Source organism: Musa acuminata, chromosome BXJ3-5 (genome assembly GCF_036884655.1).
Source record: "Musa acuminata AAA Group cultivar baxijiao chromosome BXJ3-5, Cavendish_Baxijiao_AAA, whole genome shotgun sequence".
Taxonomy (NCBI): Eukaryota; Viridiplantae; Streptophyta; class Magnoliopsida; order Zingiberales; family Musaceae; genus Musa; species Musa acuminata.
The window spans coordinates 25986868-26003842 of NC_088353.1; positions in this window are offsets into that span (position 1 = coordinate 25986868).

Here is a 16975-nt window from a genome sequence, read left to right on the forward strand (position 1 = left end):
TCCTTGGTTTCATCAACTACTATCGACGCTTCATAGCAGGGTACATGAAGCGTGCAACTCCACTGACGGAGTTACTGAAGAAGGAGCAGCCTTGGAAGTGGTCTGACAAATGTGAAATAGCATTCCAAGATCTGAAGGCTGCTGTTATAGAAGAACCAGTGCTCAAATTGCTAGACTATGGGGAGCCTTTTGAAGTCCATACAGATGCTTCGGACTTCGCTATTGGGGGAGTACTCATGCAAGAGGGTCATCCGGTGGCCTACGAAAGCCACAAACTCAACGAGATCGAGCGGCGGTATCCAGTGCATGAGAAGGAGATGACAACGGTGATCCACTATCTACGAGTTTGGCGACACTATCTCCTTGGATCGCGATTTGTGTTGAGGACGGACAACATCGCTCTAAGCTATTTCCAAACTCAAAAGAAGCTCTCCCCAAAGCAGGCATGTTGGCAGGACTTCCTAGCTGAATTTGATATGGCAATGGAGTATAAGCCTAGAAAGGCAAATGTAGTGGCTGATGCATTGAGTCAAAAAGTGGAGCGTGTGAATGCCGCGCAATTGGAGGGTGGAGGCCAAGCAAGTCAGGTACACTCCAACTTCCTTTCCAGGATCAGGAACGGACTGTATAGTGACCCCCAGGCAGTTATCCTGATGCAACTCATTAAAGAAGGCAAGGCACAACGATTTTTGGTCCAGGAGGGACTCGTTTACACAAAAGGGAATAGGGTTTATGTTCCCCGAGTAGACAATTTGAGGCATGAACTCTTAAAAGAGTGTCACGATTCCCATTGGGCTGGATACCCAAGCATTCACAGAATGTTGGCTCTCATGGAGAGGGCCTTCTACTTGCCGAAGATGGGGACTGATGTGGAAGAATATGTTCGAACATGCTTTACCTGCCAACAAGACAAGGTGGAGCAACGGAAGCCGGTGGGACTTTTGGAGCCGTTGCCCGTACCAGAAAGGCCATGGGAGAGCATTTCCTTGGACTTCATATCAAGCTTGCCACTTGTAGGGAGACTCGGATCGATACTCGTGGTGGTCGATCAGTTTTCAAAGTATGCAACTTTCATTGCTACTCCCCTACACTGTTCAGCAGAGGAGGCAGCCAAGCTGATGATGAAGGATGTGGTGAAGTATTGGGGAGTCACGCACAATATCATTAGTGATCGAGACGCTTTGTTCTTGGGACGATTCTGGATCGAGTTATTTAAATTGTTGGGGTCAAAGTTATACCACTCTACAAGCCTCCACCCCTAGACGAATGGACAGACTGAAAGGATAAACTCGCTCTTCGAGCAATATCTTCGGCACTACGTGAGTACCAACCAACGAGATTGGGTGAAGCTATTGGACATTGCCCAATTCTCCTACAACTTGCAGCGGAGCTCTACATCCAACAAGAGCTCCTTCGAGATCATTACTCGGACAACAATCGTCGACTCCGCACACCATGGCCATTGGGTATACTGAGAGTAGTCCATTAGCCTACCATTTCGCAAAGGAGTGGCATCGAAATGCAAATATTACATGGGCTTACTTGGAGAAGGTGGCAAAAAGGATGAAGAAGTGGGCAGACTTGGGAAGGCGACTGCAAGAGTTCAAAGTTGGCGATTTGGTGTTGGTAAAGCTCCAACTAGCATCACTCCAATTCTTTAGGAACAAAGTCCACAAAGGATTGGTGCGCAAGTATGAAGGGCCCTTCCCAATTATCAGCAGGGCAGGCAACGTCTCTTACAAGTTGCAGCTGCCGGCTTGGTTCAAAATTCACAACGTTCTTCACGCCAGCAACCTAAAAGCCTACCACTCGGATCCGCAAGATGCTTCCCGAAGTATTCCAACTCGGCTTCCTCCCATCATAGCCTCTTACGAGAAGCGAGTTGAAACCATTCTGGCGGACCACAAGATAAAGCTACCCAACGGAGCTGAGCAGACAGAGTTCTTGGTGAAGTGGCGAAAGCTTCCCCGAACTGAAGCTAGTTTGAAGCCTAAAGACACCCTACGACATGAAGAAGAGATCATCAACAACTACCAATAAGCGTCGATGAGGGCGTCGATAGTTTAAGTGGGGGAGAATATCACGAACGGTCATCGCGCACCCGCAACAACTTCGTTCAACGAACCGTTCGTCGCTCTCATCTACATGTACAGTTATTTGGCAGCCTATTTTGCCTTGGTTTTGAGTCATTTTGCTTGTAAAAATGTAAGTTCGAACAAGCTGCAGCGTTACAAAGTGACCGCTCACCGAACCGAGCAAAATAGCCCCAAAACAGCCCAAAACAGCTCCGTTTTCGCGTCCCGCGGGCTGATTTCTGGAATTTGCCTCCGCCCACCAAAACGTCAGCCATCTCAGCCCCTTTGAACCCCCCGGGTGGCACAGGGCTGGATGGGGCTTTGGTATAGTACTGGGTGTTGAACACTCATTCGCAAGTTCGCATGTTGCCTTGATGGGAACTTGTTGTCGCGCCCGGGACTCGGTGAGCAACTGTTCGTGGGCTTGCAACTATTTGTTCAACCTTCTAAAGCCCTTGTTTTCCCCCTCTCCCCCTTTTCTCTTGTGCATGCAAGGTGCTCACTGAATTGCTTGAAAGCGTCCCCTTTTCGCGAGACTTCGGGACTTGTCCGTTGCTTGTTCTTTCGAACTAATCAACTTTCTCTTTTACAGGTCCTTTGGGACCTATGAGAGGTTGCAAGTGGGCTGATCTTTGCGGAGCAATATCGCAAGGGCGAAGCGCGACTTAGGCAATGCAAGCTAAGTTCACATCTTGGCCACAAGGGTGCCTCACGCCTTAGGATATTCCAACTAAGGTAGTGACAATCTAGCGCAGAATTACTGATGGAAACCACCAGTGTCTCCCAATTTTCTGGTAATGAACTGAGAAGTAACAATACCTACAACTCATCATCAAGAGACATTTTTATAGAGGATAACTGGTTAGTAATACTTTGCATTTCATTCAAATGCTCAGCAATAGAAGCACCCTCTCTATATTTTAGGTTCACAAGTTTTCTGATAAAAAAAGCTTTGTTGCTAGTTGTTTTTCTTTTATAGAGACTTTCCAACTTTTTCCAAAGAGAATATATAGAAATTTCAGTAGAAACATAGTAAAAGACACTATCATCAAGCCACTATCAAATAAACCCAATTGTTTTTCGATCTAATCTCTTCCACTCATCATCTGTTATAGTTGTGGGTTTTGCACTATCGCCCTGCAAAGGTCCATACAAATCTTTGCAATATAAGAGATCTTTCATTCTTAGTTTCCATATCATCCAATTGTTTCCATTTAAACTAATCATGCGATAAACATTACTGGCCTCTATGTTCAAATACAAAAATTAAAACCAAAACCCTTGCTCTGATACTAGTTGATGGGGATATAAAGCGGAATAACTTTTGTATATGAAAAATACTAGCAGGCCATGATATGCAGTGGAATTAAATGAAATCATAATAAAATAGAACACTAAGATATATGTGGAAAATCCCTCCAATATGAAAGGTAAAAACCACGGGACAAACTAGAGATAATCCACTATGAGAATAATGAATATACAAATCTCGATCTCTTGCCCTAAACCCTAGAAACAATCACAAGAGAATAACTGGGATACAAGGATCACATCACTATCCACAATATCTAAAACCTCCACAAGTAATCACAGTAAGAGTCTACTGTAGATTTGATCTAACCTGAGATGAGAATAGTGTTAGATGATTAAGAATAGTCTCTCTGCGTTGTTCTTGTTTTCTTCCCTTTCTTTCTCTTGTTTTTCTATCTTTTTCTTCTCCTCTTTGCTACTGCAAAGCTCTCCACGTTGTCGTCCTTTTCTGCCCAAAAACGCAGCCACCTCCGTTGTGCCTAAATGCAGCCACCACACCCCCCTTATATTGATCTAGGGTTAGGTTAAGAGGGGGTGAGGGCTGTGGGCTGATAAAGCCCACATGGGCTGAATATGGTCTGTCAGCCAAACAGACCCAATGATATATTGATCTACCGTATCTATCTTGATCAACTGTAAAACTCTGATTTGTCTAAACCAATCTAATCAGATTTCTTGAACCAATCTCCAAATATGAAATCAATTTGATCAACATAATAATTAGTATAGAAATCTATTTTTTTTTATCATAGAATATTCATGGGTCCTTATAACTACTATTTATTATATAATGATGATCTTGAAATCATATTTGTGACATCTTTCGAATCTTTAATAAGCGACTTAAAATTTTTTTTTTCTTTAGGCTAAACAAAGACTTTTGCGCTTACGATGAAAATAAAATCATCTGCACTAATAAAATCAATATTATCCATATTGTCTAAATCTTGTTTGATCTTGACTTCTTCAATCGTAGCAAAATGCATCACACTTGATGATATTTCTTTACCATTTTCAATTGATAAAGGATCTTCAGTTTCTTCTAATTTTGCATAATGTAGTTCTTTTGATTTATTTTCAAACTACATACGAGGATATATATGTTGTGCCCTTCAGTTTATTCTAATTTTGCATCGTACACTTCTTCTGATTTATTTTCAAACTGTATAGGATGAAATATATTCAGTGTCTGATTCTCATACACTTTGAACTATTACTAGTATATTAATAGAAGCACAAATAATATGTATATGTTACCCTCACTTAGTGATATTGTTTGTGATATCTATGCTTCATAAAATTTATAAATGACATGCTCATATTTTCAGCTTTTTAGTTTGAAATACATATTTTCAAAAAATATCATCCTTAGAATTTTATGAAATATTGATTGAGAATGCATAAGCATTAGTATTTATGTTAAGCATAGTATAACAAGTCAAACTATACTAGCGAACTAGAATACGAGAATATGTTATGGTAATAATCATGCAAATTGTGACTAGAAGTGGCGGTTGAATTTTAATCGGCTTTTAGTGAATCTCAAGGCTTAAATTCATTTGACTATTTTTAACATTAGAAAGTTTAACTTTTAAACATTATTTATCATAATCTACTTAGGTATGGATGGAGTAATAAAAAATTAATGGCGACAAAAATCAAATAGGAGTATTATACCAAATGTTGAGATGCTTAAGTGAGATAAAAAGATGATTTTAGACCAAAAATATCATCTTTGTCAAATTAAATTAAACTCAATTGAAGTTGCTACAATATTAAAATTATACTAGTAAATGAAAAAGAAAACCATGAAATCAGGTCAAATGGGATTGAACCATTAACTTCAAGATAACTTTTAAGCACCTCTACCTTATTTGACCACATTCTTTTTACTAACCTAATAACTCATGGCCTTTACTTTCTTTCTTCAGCTATTCTCTCAACTTTTCTTAAGGGGGCCAAGAAACCCAAGTTCTATGGAAGATTGAGATAAGAAAAACCCCAAATCTTCCCTTACTATACTTAGGGTTTCAGTTGTATACATTATAGGTTGATCTTTTCAACTGCTTTTGAGTAATCTAGACTTCAAATTTATCTTTAATTTTTGGATATATTTTATATAAATATTTTATGATTCTAAAGGCTTGAGTATATGTTTAATCTAAGATTGGTGCATAGAGTTATTACTTTCCAAATTTAAGATAGTAAGAATCTCTAATTTTCTGATAAGGGATTCTATTCGAGTTGAATTGACCCTTGAAGAATATGATTAGGCTTTGTTCTTTTGAAATATTTTAAAAAAATTCTCTTATAATTTTGTGATATTTGGAATTGAAAAAATACCACCTCCGTACACCATGATATGAGATTTATAAATTCAGATAGTCATAGCCCTTTCTTTAAGTTGTTGGTAGTTAAATTATGAGGATAGTTTAGTCAGTCTGAATAGTGAGAAAACAAATTCTTCATAATCATATAATGGTATAATAGATATTAACTAATTCATTTGTTTATAGAGTGAATTATTAAAAAATTGGTGACTTAGGCAATGTAAGCTAAGTTAGCATCTTAGTCGTAAGGGTGCCTCACTACTTAGGCAACGCAAGCTATGTTAGTGTCTTTACCGCAAGGGTGCCTCACGACTTAGGCAATTCCAACTAAGCCCGTGACATGGAGGGGAACACATACTTTGCTTTGGGAATGATTTCCTTGTCAAAGTTGTAACCTTATTCTACCAAATTAAATAGTTGTGGTTGGTTTTATTGTTTAATGGACGGACATGTCTATCTTAAATTTTTAGTTTTCCTCGTTCTCCTATTAAATATTTGTTTTGTAAAATGGATTTGCAAGTAGCACTAGATAGGTATGGGATACACAAGGTATGCATGAGAGTTCTTAGTTGACTTTAACTATTAATTCTTCATGGGTAGATGATCATGTTGTTGAAGGTGGATGGCATCTTAGATTAGTATTAAAGTTTAAACTTGCTTCGCCAAATAATAGTTAAAGTTATTGTTGTAATAAAATATTTTGCTTTGGTAGGATAAGGAATTTGTGTTTTTTTTTGTACAAATTAGAAGTAACCATAGCCATAGATCACAGAAAATAATTTTCAAATGATAAATATATTATTACATATATTCAAGCCATTTTTCATTCTTTAAGAAGTTGACTATAAATACTTGAGACATCTCATATGTTTAGAAAATATTTATTTCTATATAATGAATGCATTTGAAATCCATAATATTTTTATTCAAATGATAGAATTTTATTCGATCCATATTATTTGCAATATGTAATTTTTAATCCAAGGAAATCCTCGATCGAATAATAGATCAAGGCAAAACCTCATTGGAGGGAAAAACCCTAACAAAAAAAGTGAGGGTGAAAAAACCCTCCATAAGCCTACTCAAGGGGAGGCTCAATCGATTTCTTTACCCACAACCCGGGTCTGGTAAAGGAAAACAAAGAAAGAAAAGCTCACAGCCCGAGCTAGGCCCTTACTTGATGCTCCATCTCAAATCAACTCTGAATAAGAATTCCTCTTGCATATATGTTTGTCAAACTCAAAACGAATAATGCGATTTACGATGAAAATAAAGTTCGAGTAGCATCAACATCCATGTGTATCCAATGTAAAACCAACACAAAATTGGTATGAAAATTCTTTAAAAAAATAATATGAGAAAGAAATCAATGAAAATTATAATGATTTTGCTCATAAATGACGGCGCAAAGAAATAAAGAGGGTCGACCCTGATGGGGATATAAAGCGAAATAACTTTTGTATATGAACAAATACTAGCAAGTCATGATATGCAGCGGAATTAAATGAAATCACAATCAAATAGAACACCAAGATATACGTGAAAAACCCCTCCAATATGAAGGGTAAAAACTACGTGGCAAACTAGAGATAATCCACTATGAGAATAATAAATATACAAATCTCAATCTTTTGCCCTAAACCCTAGCAACAATCACAAGAAAATAACTGGGATACAAGGATCACGTCACTGTCCACAATATCTAAACCCTCCCCAAGTAATCACAGCAAGAGTCTACTATAGATTTGATCTAATCGGAGATGAAAACACTACTAGATGATTGAGAACAGTCTCTTTGCGTTGTCCTTATTTTCTTCCCTTTCTTTCGCTTGTTTTTCTACCTTTTTCTTCTCCTATTTGCTGCTGCAAAACTCTCCACGTTGCTGCCCTTTTCTGCCCAAAAACGCAGCCACCTCCGTTGTGCCTAAATGCAGCCACCACACCCCCCTTATATTGATCTAGGGTTATGTTAAGAGAGGGTGTGGGCTGTGGGCTGATAAAGCCCATATGGGCTGAATATGGGCTGTCAGCCCAACAACCTCCCCCTCTAGCCCATAAGGGAAGCTGTCACATGACTCCTCAATGTGAAGCCATGCCGACCAGCTGTCGGCATATCTCCTGTCTTTCTTTTGGTAAAGTCTTTGTCAACATGTCTTCTCCGTTGTCATCTGTGTGAATTTTCTGAAGCTGCAACTGCTTTTCTTCAAATACATTTCGAATCCAGTGGTATCTGACATCTATATGCTTTGACTTAGAATGAAACATTGGGTTCTTACACAAATGGATGACACTTTGGCTGTCACAATGCACCATATAATTTTTCTGTTTCAGCCCCAATTCTTGTAAGAATTCTTTCATCCATATCATTTCTTTGCATACCTCTGTAGCAGCAATATATTCTGCTTCTGTGGTGGAGAGAGCAATACACCTTTGTAACTTGGATTGTCATGACACAGCTCTCCCTGCAAAAGTAAGTACATAACCTGAAGTAGACTTTCTCGTATCTATATCTCTTACCATATCTGCATCTGTGTAACCTGTTAACACATGCGGTCTACCTCCAAAGCTTAAACAAACCTTAGAGCTCCCTCTGAGATATCTAAAAATCCACTTAACTACTACCTAGTGCTCTTTGCTTGGATTTGCAAGAAACCTGCTAGTAACACCAACTGCATATGCAATGTCTGGCCTCGTACATACCATTGCATACAATAAATTTCCAACTACTGAAGTGACCTGCAAGAGGAGAACCAATTGGTTTTGCATTGCTCATACTAAATCTTTCCAATACCTTCTCGATGTATTTCTCCTGTGACAACCAAATCTTCTTATTTTTCCTGTCACAGAAAATCTCCATTCCTAGTATTTGCTTTGCTGGCCCCATATCCTTCATTGCAAAAGACTCACTTAGCTCCTTCTTCAATCTGTCAATTTTAGATATATCTTTTCCAAGAATAAGCATGTTACCAACATAAAGTAAGAGAATAATAAAATTCTCACTAAACCATTTGATGTACACACAATGATCTGAAACTGTTCTTTTGTATCCATTTTTTGTCATAAATAAATCAAATTTTCTATACTACTGTCTTGGAGCTTGGTTTAGCCCATACAGGCTCTTCTTCAATTTGTAGACAAAGTTCTATTTACCTTTGACTTTGAAGCCTTCTGGTTGCTCCATATAAATTTCCTCCTCCAAATCCCCATGAAGGAAAGCTGTCTTCACATCTAACTGCTCAACCTCCAAGTCCTGGCTAGCAGCAATACTAAGAGCAACACGAATAAAAGACATTTTAACAATAGGAGAAAAAATCTCTTCAAAGTCAATACTTTTCTTTTGACCAAAGCCTTTCACAACCAATCTAGCTTTGTACTTTGGTTGAGAACAATATTCTTGAGTCTTCAACCTGAAAACCCACTTGTTCTTCAAGGCCTTTATTCCATTTGGTAGTAGCACCAAATCATAAGTGTTGTTCTTCTGAAGAGCATCCATCTCTTTCTGCATAGCAATTAACCACTTCTCTTTCTGCTCACTTTCAACTGCTTCCTGGTAACTCTCTAGTTCACCTGTATCAGTAAGCATCACATACTCATTTGTAGAGTATCTTTTGGAAGGTTGACATTGTCTAGAAGATCTTCTCAACTAAGGTTCTGCGGGAAGTTGCTCTCCAACTTCTTCTTGCTCAACATGTCATGTAGGTAGATTAACATCAGGCTCTACACTATCTTCCTACACATCTCCCCCATCACCCTGATATACTGGATGAGTAATTGGGTCATAATCTGCTAATCCTTCTGCAGAAGTATTAGCTGGTGCCTTCTTCTTCAAATCTTCAAAAGTTTGATCCTCAAAGAAGACTACGTCTTTGCTTCTAAACACCTTCTGCTTTTCTGGATCCCAAAGCCTGTAACCAAAATAATCATATGAGTAGCCAAGAAAAATATATTCTTTAGACTTACCATCCAGCTTGGATCTCTCATTGTCTGGAATATATGCAAATGCATGACAACCAAACACTCTCAAATGCTTGTAGGAAATATCTTTCCCAGACCATACATGCTCTGCAACATCACCAACTAGTGTTGTACATGGTGATAAGTTGATCACATCAACTGTAGTCCTCAAAGCCTCATCTCAAAACCTTTTGGGTAGCTTGGCCTGTGAAAGCATACATTTGATCTTTTCCATGATGGTGCGGTTCATCCTCTCTGCAATAGCATTATGCTGAGGTGTACCAGGAACTGTCATCTCATGTTGGATCCCATGTGACCTACAATAATCATTAAATAATCATATATACTCACCACCATTATATGATCTTATGCATTTCAATTGTCTTTCTATCTCCCTTTCAACCCTAGCATGAAACTCTTTGAAGATATTAATAACCTGATCTTTGGTCTTCAAAGCATAGGCCCAATCTTTCTTGGAAAAATCATCTATAAAGTGACAAAATAAAGTGCACCACTTATACCAAGAACATCAACAAACCCACCAGGAGTTTTTGTCCTCAAAGGACCATATACATCTATATAAATATGGTCTAAGGTATGTATTTTTCTACATAAAGTAGGACTAGCAAATAAAACTCTATGTTGTTTACCTGCCAAACAATCAATACAAGGGTTTAGATTTATACCTCTAAGGTCTGGCAATATCTCTCTCTTAAAAAGAGCTTGCAGTCCCTTCTCGCTCATGTGTCCTAGTCGCCTATGCCACAACTCCATGCTGAAGTCTTTTTCTATAGCATTTAACTACTCACCATAAGCTTTAGCTTGCAACCTGTACAAAGTATGGTATTTCTTTCCATTAGCTATAACAAGAGAACCCTTACTGAGTTTCCATTGACCTCTGTGAAACCTGCTATCATAGTCTTCATCATCTAGCCTTCTAACTGAAATTAAATTCAGCCTCAAGTCAACCACATGCCTCATATCCTTAAGCACCAACTTGCAGCCAAGGTTGGTATTTAAATGAATATCACCCATGCCTATGATGTCTGCTGTGCCATAGTTGCCCATCTTGACAACACCAAAATTTTCAGATCTGTATGTAGCAAAATGTTAGGATCAAGAGCACTAAGAGGGGGGGGGGGTGAATTAGTTCAGCGGAAATCTTACAGCAATTTAAAAGCTAAAGCTGCGTTCGTCCGATAAAAAATGATTTCGATATAAAAGCATAATCACAGTGCAGTTTGCGTCTAAACACAGTTTGCGTCTAAGCGCAGTTTGCGTCTAAGCACAGTTTGCGTCTAAGCGCAGTTTGCGTCTAAACGTAGTTTTACGTCTAAACGCAGTTTTACGTTCAAACGCAGTTTTACGTCAAAACGCAGTTTTACGTCTAAACGCAGTTTTACGTCTAAACGCAGTTTTGCGTCTAAACGCAGTTTTGCATCTAAACGTAGTTTTACGTCTAAACGCAGTTTTACGTCTAAACGCAGTTTTACGTCTAAACGCAGTTTTGCATCTAAACACAGTTTTACGTCTAAACATAATTTTACGTCTAAATGTAGTTTTGCGTCTAAAAGCAGTTTTGAACCTTGAAAAGCATTTTACGTAGAAAGCAATTTGCAGTTATAAATGGAATCCGAATGTAAGCGTAAACCGCAGTGTGAAGATCGTACGAAAACACGATTTACGTTTGAATGCAGATTCTGAAAGATCAGAGCTTAGAAACTCGTTCGTAAAGGCGCAGAGGGCAGTAGCAATGTAGGAGGTTTGCAGTAATGATAAAGTGCTCAAGGTAAAAGCAAACCAGAGATTTAGAGTGGTTCGGTCAGTCTTGACCTACTCCACTTTTGGCTTCCTCCTCCGACGAGGTCACCGACGTCAACTAGCTGCCTTCCTTCAATGGGCGAAGGCTAACTGCCCTTTTACAGTTTCTCTCCTTTTGACAGGCTCAGGAGACAACCTTTACAGATCCTTTCTCTCCTCTCTTTACAACTCAAAACTTGAAGAACAGAAGGAGGAGAACTTTAGGACTTTACACAAATTTGAGCTCTTAGAATCACTGAAAAGATCAAGAATTCGGTGTGGATCTGTGTCTTTTCAGTGCTGAATGGGTGGGGTATTTATAGGCCCCAACCCAGTTCAAATTTGGAGCTCAAAACGATCAAATCGATCAAATCCCAGAATTCTGGGATCAGGCGGTTGCACCTCTTGACTGGAGAGGTGGCACCGCCTGGCAGAGCTCGACGACTGAGCTCAGGCGATTGCACCTCTCTGCCAGAGCTCGAAGACTGAGCTCGATGGTTGCACCGCCTGGCAGAGCTCGAAGACTGAGCTCGGTGGTTGCACCGCCTGGCAGAGCTCAAAGTCTGAGCTCGGTGGTTGCATCACCTGGCAGAGCTCGAAACTGAGCTCAGGCTGATGCACCTCTCTGCCAGAGCTCGAAGACTGAGCTCGGTGGTTGCATCACCTGGCAGAGCTCGAGACTGAGCTCAGGCTGATGCACCTCTCTGCCAGAGCTCGAAGACTGAGCTCGGTGGTTGCACCGCCTGGCAGAGCTCGAAACTTGAGCTCTGGCGGTGCTACCTCTTGACAGAGGAGGTTGCACCGCCCAGTCTAGCTCGAAGACTGAGCTCTGGGCGGTTGCACCTCTTGGCTGGGGCGGTTGCACCGCCCAGCCTCGCAGCCCTGGCGGTTGCACCTCCTGGCTGGGGCGGTTGCACCGCCCAGCCTCGCAGCCCTGGCGGTTGCACCTCCTGGCCTAGGCGGTTGCACCGCCTGGTGCAATCAGGGTCCGAATGGTTTGCTCCATTCGGCCCAATTTGAATCTTTTCAGGGGCCCAATTGCCCCAAGATTAAGCTAATGGGATCACCTCCCATTTTCAAGCTTAATCATCGTGCTAACTACGATTAACTCTAAGACAACTTCTGCAGCTTTGCTCCGATGCGTCAATCGCTTCTTCCGGCGAGTTTCCGGCCAACTTCCGTCGATCATCCGATAAACCCTCGGTGATCCTTCTGCGGACATCCGGCATACTCCTGGACTTTGCGACGATCCACTTGGCGAGTTCCGACGAGCTTCGCTTGGCAAGCTTCTGGACTTCTCGGATCTGTTCTCGCTGAACCTCCGACGACCATCCGAACTTCCGTCGAACTCTCGAACTCCCAACGTGATCATGATCTTGACTCCGGCGCAACACCTGCTGCTTGTCTTACTCTCATCGTAGTTAATCCTGCACACTTATCTCAACACATAGATTAGATAACAAATGACAATTGACTTCATCATCAAAATCCGAGATTCAACACAAAAAACTCCCTCCGTGGTGTAGTATGATAAGAAGCACCTGTGTCGATCACCCACTCAAGATCCTAACACAAAAAAAAAAAAAACATCATCAGAAGGAGACAAAATAAAATAATCACCACCCTACACTATAGTTGTGATATTATCTTTTGACTCTATAGACTCCATTTCTTTTCCCTTTTTCTTGCTCTTCTTAGGTTGCTTACATTGGTTCTTGTAATGTCCTTTCTCACCACAGTTATAATAAATAATATCTTTTCTTGATCTTGACTTGCTCCTACTCATGCGTGAACTATTTCTAGACTTTGACCTTCCTCTGTTCTCTGAGATAATTGCCTGTGAATCATTCTGAGATGTTGCTGAACTCTTTCTTCTCAACTCCTCATTCAACAAACTGCTTGTTACTTGACTCATAGTGATAACACCATCTGGCGCAGAATTACTAAGGGAAACCACTAGTGTCTCCCAATTTTCTGGTAATGAACTGAGAAGTAATAATGCCTACAACTCATCATCAAGAGACATTTTCATAGAGGATAACTGGTTAGTAATACTTTACATTTCATTCAAATGCTCAACAATAGAAGCACCCTCTCTATATTTTAGGTTCACAAGTTTTCTGATAAAAAAAGCTTTGTTGCTAGCTGTTTTTCTTTCATAGAGACTTTCTAACTTTTTCCAAAGAGAATATGTAGAAATTTCAATAGAAACATGGTGAAAGATACTATCATCAAGCCACTGTCAAATAAACCCAATTGTTTTTTGATCTAACCTCTTCCACTCATCATCGGTTATAGTTGTGGGTTTTGCACTATCCCCCTGCAAAAGTCCATACAAATCTTTACAATACAAGAGATCTTCCATTCTTGGTTTCCATATCATCCGATTGTTTCCATTTAAACTAATCATGTGAGAAACATTACTAGCTTCCATGTTCAAATACAAAAATTAAAACCAAAACCCTTGCTCTGATACTAGTTGATGGGGATATAAAACGGAATAACTTTTGTATATGAACAAATACTAGCAGGCCATTATATGTATATGTTACCCTCACTTAGTGATATTGTTTGTGATATCTATGCTTCATAAAATTTATAAATGACATGCTCATATTTTCAGCTTTTTAGTTTAAAGTACATATTTTCAAAAAATATCATTCTTAGAATTTTATGAAATATTGATTGAGAATGCATAAGCATTAGTATTAATGTTAAGTATAGTATAACAAGTCAAACTATACTAGCGAACTTGAATACGAGAATATGTTATGGTAATAATCATGCAAATTGTGACTAGAAGTGGTGGTTGAATTTTAATCGGCTTTTAGTGAATCTCAAGTCTTAAATTCATTTGACTATGATTCACATTAGAAAGTTTAACTTTTAAACATTATTTTGTTGAATCTCGGATTTTGATGATGAATTCAATTGTCATTTATTATCTAATCTATATGTTGAGATACGTTTGCAGGATTAACTATGATGAAAGTAAGATATGCAGCAGGAGTTGCGCCGTAGTCAAGACAATGATCGCGTTGGGAGTTTGAGAGTTCCACGGAAGTTTGGACAGTCGTCGGAGGTTCTACGGGAACAAATCCGAGAAGTCCATGAGCCTGCCAAAGAAGCTCATAGGAACTCGCCAAGTGGAGCGTCGCAAGTCCAGGAGTTTGCCGGAAGTCCGTAGGAGCATCACCGAGGGTTCATCGGATGATCGATGGAAGTTCGCCGGAAGCTCGTCGGAAGAAGCGATTGATGCACCGGAGCAAGTTATAGTAAATATCTTAGGGAATATCATAGTTAACACAATGATTAAGTTAGAAATGGGAGGTGATACCATTAACTTAATCTTGGGGCAATTGGGTCCCTGAAAAACCCAAATTGGGTCGAATGGATCAACCCATTCGGACCCTGATTTTTGCCGGGCGGTTGAACCGCGCAAGCCAAGCGGTGGCACCACCTGGGCTCAGTCTCCGATCGAGACTGGGCGGTGCAACCACCCCAGCCAAGAGGTGGCACCGCTTGGGCTTGGTCTCCGAGCTCTGGCTAAGCGGTGCAACTGCCTTAGTCAGGCGGTGGCACCGCCTAAGCTCGGTCTTCGAGCTCTGGCAGGAGGTGCAACCGCCCCTGACAGAGGTGGCACTGCCCAGAGGCTCAGTCTTCAAGCTCTGCCATGTGGTGCAATCGCCTCAGTCAGGCGGTGCAACCGCTAGACCCCGAAATTCCAGGAATTAACAGTTTTGAGCTCCATATTCAAACTGGGTTGGGGCCTATAAATACCCCACCCTTTTAGCACTGAAAGGGCACTAAAAACACACCGAAATCCTGATCTTATTCTGTGATTCTTAGAGCTCAAAATTATTGTAAAGGCCAAAAGTTCTTCTCCCTCTTTTCTTCCAAGTTCTGATCTTTAAAGAGAGGAGAGAAAATTCTGTAAGGGTTGTCTCCTAAGCCCGTCAAAAGGAGTGAAACTGTAAAAGCGTGGTTGGCCTTCGCCTATTGAAGGAAGGCCTCTAGTTGACGTCGGTGACCTCGTCGGTGGAGGAAGCCAAAAGTGGAGTAGGTCAAGATTGATCGAACCACTCTAAATCTCGGTTTGCATTTACTTTGAGCATCTTATCCTTACTGCAAATATCCTCAAAACCTTACTGCTTTCTGCGCATATACGATCAGGTTTCAAGCTTTGCACTTTCCGAATCGGCGTTTAGACATAAATCGGTTTTATCGTATGATCATCATATTTCAGTTTGCGTTTACGTCTTGATTTCAATCATAACTACAAACTACCTTTATATCCTTGCTTTAACTACATCTCGCTTAATCAAGTGATTTACGAATCTGCATTTACACGTAAATCAGGTTTTTTCGTACGAATATCATATTTCAGTTTGCGCCTACTATATGATTTGAACCATAACTGCAAACTGCATTTATATCTTTGCTGCATCTCGCTTAAACAAATGTTAAAGTGATTTACAAATCGGGCTTTCTTACCGAAATCAGTTTTATCGAACGAACGCAGTTTTTTTAATCGTAGAAGGTTTTCCGCTATACTAATTCACCCCCCCTCCCCCCTCTTAGTGCTCTTGATCCTAACAATTGGTATCAGAGCGGGGTTAACTCTCAAATGGATTAAAACCCAAGAGAGATAGCATATGTCGGAATCCAAGAGGGCCATTCTATTACACGTCCACCCATGTTCAATAGGACGGACTACACCTATTGGAAGACCCGAATGAGGATCTTTCTTATTTCTATGAATTTTGAACTTTGGAATCTTGTCGAAAATAGATTTTTGAAGTCTTCTCTTCCAATGATCGATTGGAATGAATTGGAGAAGAAGGCTTTCGCTCTTAATGCAAAGGCTATGAATACCTTATTTTGTGCACTTGATAAAAACAAGTTCAACCGTGTTTCGGTTTGTGAAACCGCATTCGATATTTGGCACACACTCGAAGTGACTTACGAAGGCACAAGTAGAGTGAAAGAGTCAAAAATCAATCTTTTGTTACATTCTTTCGAACTTTTTCGGATGAAACCGAGTGAGACTATTGGCGACATGTTTACCCATTTCACGAATGTCATCAACGGTCTAAAAGGACTCGAAAAAAGTTTTTCAGATTTTGCGCTCGTAAATAAGATTCTAAGATCCCTTCCTAAGAGTTGGGATCCTAAAGTCACTACTATTCAAGAGGCGAAAGATCTAAACAACTTCCCTCTTGAAGAACTAATCGGGTCATTAATGACCTATGAGATGACTTGCAAAGCTCATGAAGAGCAAGAAAACATCCTTCCAAAGAACAGGAATGATATGACACTTAGAACTTCAGAAGACCACTTGAGAGAAAACTTAAGTGATGAGGACTGTGACGATGACTTGGCACTTCTAACAAGAAAATTTAAAAAATTCATTAAAAGAAACAAGTTTAAGAATGACACAAAAAATAAACTTGAACCCAAGAAGGACCAAGTTATTTGCTACGAGTGCAAAAAGCCGGGACACTA